Source organism: Oxyura jamaicensis, chromosome 9, assembly GCF_011077185.1.
Source record: "Oxyura jamaicensis isolate SHBP4307 breed ruddy duck chromosome 9, BPBGC_Ojam_1.0, whole genome shotgun sequence".
Lineage (NCBI taxonomy): Eukaryota > Metazoa > Chordata > Aves > Anseriformes > Anatidae > Oxyura > Oxyura jamaicensis.
The window spans coordinates 4,760,185-4,766,400 of NC_048901.1; positions in this window are offsets into that span (position 1 = coordinate 4,760,185).

Sequence of the window (6,216 nt, forward strand, 5' to 3'; positions counted from 1 at the left end):
CGTGTTTTTCTTTGTCTGTCATTCATCTTCTTTCCAATAAAGCATTAGTCAGAAAAAAAAAAGGCACTTTCCAAAGCATCAAATTAATATTAGGCCAACATCTTAACTGGCAAACATCAGTTAATTTCAATACGTGCATAGAACTCTAGACCAGCTGGGAAACCAGTCCAATAATATGCTTCTATCCAACTTAGATTGATTAATGTACAATTTGACCTTCAAATATATATATTCCTTCATATCACTGGAAATCCTGTGGCTCTGTATGAAAGAGAGTAAACATCACAGGATTCTTAAATTTATACCTTAAGGTGCAACTGTGAAGAATGGGTACTTAGCAACAAGAAACAGAGGAGCACAAGATGTTCCATCCTAGTGGCACATTTTGGAAGGAAATAGGAAAGCTCACACCAATCTGTAACGTCTAGGCCAATGAACTGATCTCTACAAACAGCCCCAAACTTGTAATCAATAGGGAAATGACCAGACTTAAAAGCCTGTGTGTGACGAATGTAACTTAGCTGCCCAAATTCCTTGACATTTGTCTCCTTACCGTCACCATCTTTTCCAATTGGATTTAAATGAGTAATCTCAGTTCTAAAAGGTTGGTTCGATATTTCTGTTGGTTATTAAGGTCAAGGAGTCAAGAGATGAAAACACTAATTTCTGCCAGCAGATTGCCTAACATTTGAATAAGATTGAAAATTCCATCAATATGGCACATTTTTCTCAGCAAAAAAAAAGTTCATGTAACTTCTCAGGCATCAACCAGCAGAAGCCAACCCTGAAAGAAGAAGAAATGACAAGCACCTGGATGCTCTATACTGTGTCATCCATTCTCACTGGGATGTTCACACAAATGGGAGTTACGGATTATACATCCGGAGAACAACCCAGGGTCCCCTCCAGTGCAAACTTCAGATCTGATTGGGGAAACTGGGAATCTGGAGGGGATGAACTCAGGGATGCAGCTAAAGGGCCAGTCAGATAAATAAACCAGACATATAAATGAGGATAATCTCAAGATGAAGCTGATTACTCATTTTAGAAACTTAAGTGGAAAAAAGAAAACTTCTGAAATTACTCCAGAGTTACATAGATATATGAAAAGTTGAGGACTACTGCGCTTTTTGCTTCAAGGCTATTTTTCCTTTCCAAGATACCCTAAGGAATGTAGATGATATTGAAAAAATATCCAGCTAACCTGCATCACCAACACATTAAACAGAGAAAAGAAAAAAAGTAGAAAAGAAAAATTTTAAACTGATGATTAATTACCAGATATTATTCCCTTCAGCATACCAACTGCACAATTTCTGCTCTTCAGAAAATTTGTGAATTCTGTCTCCAATTGATTAAGGTGTGATTAAACTTTTGAATATAACTTACGGAAAGTATGTTAGCCTGTATGTCTTTGAGGAATGAAAGATGGGACACACGCTGCACTGTCCTGCTTCTGATGTTCAGCACTATCACGTGCCCCTGAGGACGGCATATCATTTTCCCATGGGCAACTCAAGAAGACAAAGGCCTGCTGGCTTGCCCAAAAAACCCCTCTGTAACGTCCATCAATTCAGCTGGTTTTGCTGAAAAGTGCCATCCTCTCACGTGCTCCCCAAACAGTTGTTTTGCAATGTGCTATTAAAGACAGAAATTCTGGGGCCCCTTTGTGTTTTGGCCTTCCTCTGGAACTCCATACAAATGTAAAGGAATTGAAGTAGAGCCACAAAAGCCACAAAAGCCTGCACCACTCTTCTAAAGACCCCTGGTCAGCTCTGACCACGTATACATATACATATATTATTCAAACTCAGTCAGTGCTGTGGAATAATACTGTCTGTAGCTGAGGCTTCTGTACTGATAGTGCTGAACATGAGAAGCAGGAGTTTACACACACATATATAAATATGTAATTTAACTAAGAGAAGAATTTGATTAAGTTTCAACCAAAATACAACAAACAGAATAATCGCAAACAAGACCTAAATGGTGTCGCATCAACTTATCTGCTAAATGTACTAACACGTTTCAGAAAACTTCTAAAAAAACTTCAGAAAGTGTAAAATAGTTTATTTGGATTAAGAAACAACCATCTGTTTCCTAATAATTGAATTTAAGATCTCTGCACTGGTCCATTTCCATATGTCCTTGTTGCACTCACGGGATTTATGAGCTCCCTCTCGTGGCTACGTTAACAATTAGGGACTGTTTTTTTCCAACCCAGCAGTTGCTGCAGATTAATGGGTGACACCAAAGGGCAGTTTGTCATTTTCTGAAGCAGGAATTGATTTTAATCTCCTCAGCAGCGAGATGAGTCACCAGAGCTCCTGCTGAATCACCTGTCACAGCCTCTGGTAGATGTTTCTTTGCTGCCTCAGGACGTGTAGGAAGACTGGCAGTATCCATGCACAGTGCCGCAAGGAGGCAGGGAGGGTTGGTGCTGGTGGGATCCTGCACCTCCAGCTATATCTCAAAGCTGATCCTCTGAAGTTGTGCAGCATGCCACCAGCCTAGGGCAGAGGTGATGCTCCTATACAGCGTGGAGCACAGCTCAGGAGGGAACTTCTGGGTCCCAGCAGCTCCAGGGGAGCACTTCTCCCTCTGCGGGTCCTGCCACTGCTTCGTTTCCAGAAGGGAATGCAGGCTGGTTTGCTCCCACCGGTGCCTGTCCTCCTGCAGGAGCCAACGCACTGCCGGTGTCAGTCCAGGGGTCAATTAACGAGCAGGAGAAGCAGCATCCAGAAGAAACATCCACACCGTCGTGTAGGATGAGCTACAGGGAGAGCACAGACTGAGAGAACAGCAGAGAGATTTGCAAAGCAAATTAAACGTTTCTGAAACCAGGGATTTCAGAGTTTGGAGGCTGAGTTGAAAACTGCATTTTTAAAAATAAAAGGTCATATTGTGCAAGCGTATCATGAGTTCTGGCAATAGCTGTTTTTTACACTGACAGAAGACGATTTACAAACTTATGGTACCAATTTGAAGACAGCCATTAAAGGCATGACTAAGATTTCCCATCTATTTTTAACACAAGCAAAATGGAAAGAGCAAAAATGCTGTTTCTTTCATCCTAGATTCATCTTTCCCTCAAACCAAATGCATTGTCTCCAGAGACCATTTGTCATCTTGCCATTAAAAGTTGGTCTGGAGGCTTAGCAAGTTAACCCTAGACAAATTTGGTTTTGTGCACATGGCAACAAATGAGCAAATCCTGCAAATCTGCTAATTTTGGAAACCTACTTACTGAAACGTATTGGAGGCTCCACACCATAAGAATAACCATACAGCCCTGCAGCCTTTAGAGTAACAGACCCCTATTACTCAATTTAAACCCAGGAATTTTGCTGAGTAAAAGTTCACTTATTAAAAATAATTAATTAAAATTCATCAGTAGCACTTCTTTTCTTGCAGACCAATACTACCCACTAACAAACTATCAATACCGGGTGAAGTTTCAGACCAGAGGTCCCAGAAAGAAGCATTTAGTTGTGCAAAAATGAATTTCAAACCATTTGTATAGGCTCATTTACTACAGTGCCATATGCAAAGGTGATGCTTAAAATGCACAACTGGCTAAAAGTCTCTTGTTGCACCAGGTGCTGTCTGGCAGCTATCTTTCATAGCATGTAATGTGTGTGTATGTGTTGCTACCTTTCTAGAGAAAGACAGATGTTATAGAGAAATAGAGCACAGAGAAAGATGTGTTGCTATCTTTCTAGAGAAAGCATATCTGCTTTCTCTAAGCACGCTCACCTGATTGTGCAAATACTCATTGTAATGATTAAACCTTGGGCTTCTTATTTTTAAATACAGTACACCTTCCCATCTCCTCCTTCCTCAGGACTTTTAAGGCTTTCTCTCATTGCAGTCATCAGACTTTGGATCCAAGCTCCAAGACACAAAGCCTTAGTCACAAGACGTGTTGTCAGCCAGGGAAGTTAAATGCTTCAGCTGTAAAGAGCAAGCGACAATAAAGCTGCCTCGAAAGGCCCCTCAACCCATCAAGCTGCTGTACAAACTGCAGCACAAGCTCAGTTCTTCCTGCAAGCAATTATTTCACATTAAACAGCATTTTCCTTTTTCAGAGGTCTCGAAGGAAAATAAAACAACCCAAGCTGACAACCGAGAAGAAAGCCAAGGGCTCCAAAAGGCAGACTTCAGATGGAAGGAGAACGACGTTATGTCGAGTGCTCCACAGCCACGAGGAGCTGCTGCCTGCAAGAACGGCCGCAGCACCAGTCTGCTCTGTGGGGGACCTCACTGCCTGTTTTCTGGGGTTATGGTGGCATTTCACTGCTGTGCTGTTGCACTCAGCTCTCCATGGTCGGGGACTGCAGAACGTTTTCCACAGCTGTGTTGTTCCTGCCTGGGGCACACCTGGTGATGCACATAGAAATTAAAAGTTTCTCCCTTCGCTTCCCACCCTCACCCTCCTGCAGATTAGGGGCTGGGAGGGAAAATGAATTTTAGCCAGGCTGCCTGTCTAACCCAGTCCTGCGCTGGGAACACTGCAGAACAGGCTCGGAGCAATGCGATAGCACTGCACTGTGAATTATGAACTGCAGATGCAGAGTTTGGATAAGACTTTCAAATGCTGAAGGGCTGCACTTGGGATCTGATTTTCCAGAAATCTGTTTTGGCACATTTTAACTCCGCATATGTAGATTTTTATTTTTTTTTTCTTCACATCAAGGCAGAAAGGACTAGGCAGGCTAATAACACACACATTGTAGAGATAATGCCTTTGGGGAAAAAAAATACTTTGTAGCTAATTTACTTAGGAAGGTAAGTGATATTTGTATCCTTGATTAGCTAGCATGATATTTAAAGATGCCGCAAATCCTAATTACATTACATGTTATGAAGCAGATATAAGACAAAAACCTGTTTAATAGTTAAGCCTGTTGCTATAACAACCACTTTTCAAGGACATGGATATACAACACACACACAACAACATCCGCATTAACAAGATGCCTCATTACAATTGAACTTTACCTGGCAAAAGAACCAATTAAATTTGATAAAAAAAAAAAAAAAAGGAGGGGGAGGCTGGGGAGCAGGGGGGTCTTTTGTTACTGTCAAGAGAGTCTGATCTTGGAACTCCAAGAGTCTCTAAGAGAAATTTGCTATTTAATTTTGAATTTGTCTCTAAGTGTTTCCCCTCCAAAGAAAGGAACACAGCCTCAGTATTCCCACCTCAGTCAAGCAGACATTTAGGCATCTGGCTGTTTCCACTTAAGTGGGTGGGAACATTGCTTTTGGTGCACATTGTGCCATGCTCAGAAGACAACCTTTGTCCACAGAATTGAGAAGGAAGAGAAGAAACGGATGCTTAACATAACATAGCAAGCCAGGCAAGGAATTAGTAGATTATTTATTTATTTTTAACAACTCAAGTGGTCATTTGGCACACCTTTTTCCATCTTAGATATTTTTCAGATGCCCACAATAGAAGGATAGAAGGTATAGAGTAACAGTTAAAAAGAGAGAGAGAGAGAAGAAAAACTCCTCTAAGTTAAGCTGAGACCAGCAGAGCTGAGTTTTCAGGGGAGTTCAGGAATGGTAGACGGTCTGTGATGCTCTCAGTAAATACGAAGGATTTTTACAGACTAAGGAAGTTGCTCTACTTGAAAGCAAGAATGCACAAAGGACTGCTACACAGTGTGGGGTGCTGTTACCTCAAAATGGAGAGTAAGGAGAATAAAAACTTTTGCATAACACTTTCAACCATTTGCCTGCTCTAAACAGCGACACTACAAAGGACAGTGTTTATTTTCCACTACACAGTGATTATTTCCATCACATGAGGAGACTTCAGTTCAGCCTTCAAATATCCCACAGTCAGAAAGACCAGAAGCTATTTGGACCTAGTTTAGGAAATAATGATTTTTGGCATAGGTATTCACAAAGATAGTTCCAAACACATAATGATATTGCTTAGGGGGTCGATAATCACATTACTTTGTATAAAGGGATGAATATATAGATTCCTCTTAGTTAAATCTGTTCTTCACATTGCCAGTCATGAAAAACACTGGTGGAGAGATGAGTGCATGCACAGCTCTGCTTTACAAATGACTTGACATTTCTGTACGCTGTTCCTCTGATCAGCGCACCTCAAACAATACGGCTCCAACGATAAACACAAATGACTTTGACTCACTCCATTCCCTCCTCCTCCTCCTCAGTTTCTTGGATTTCAATATTTAC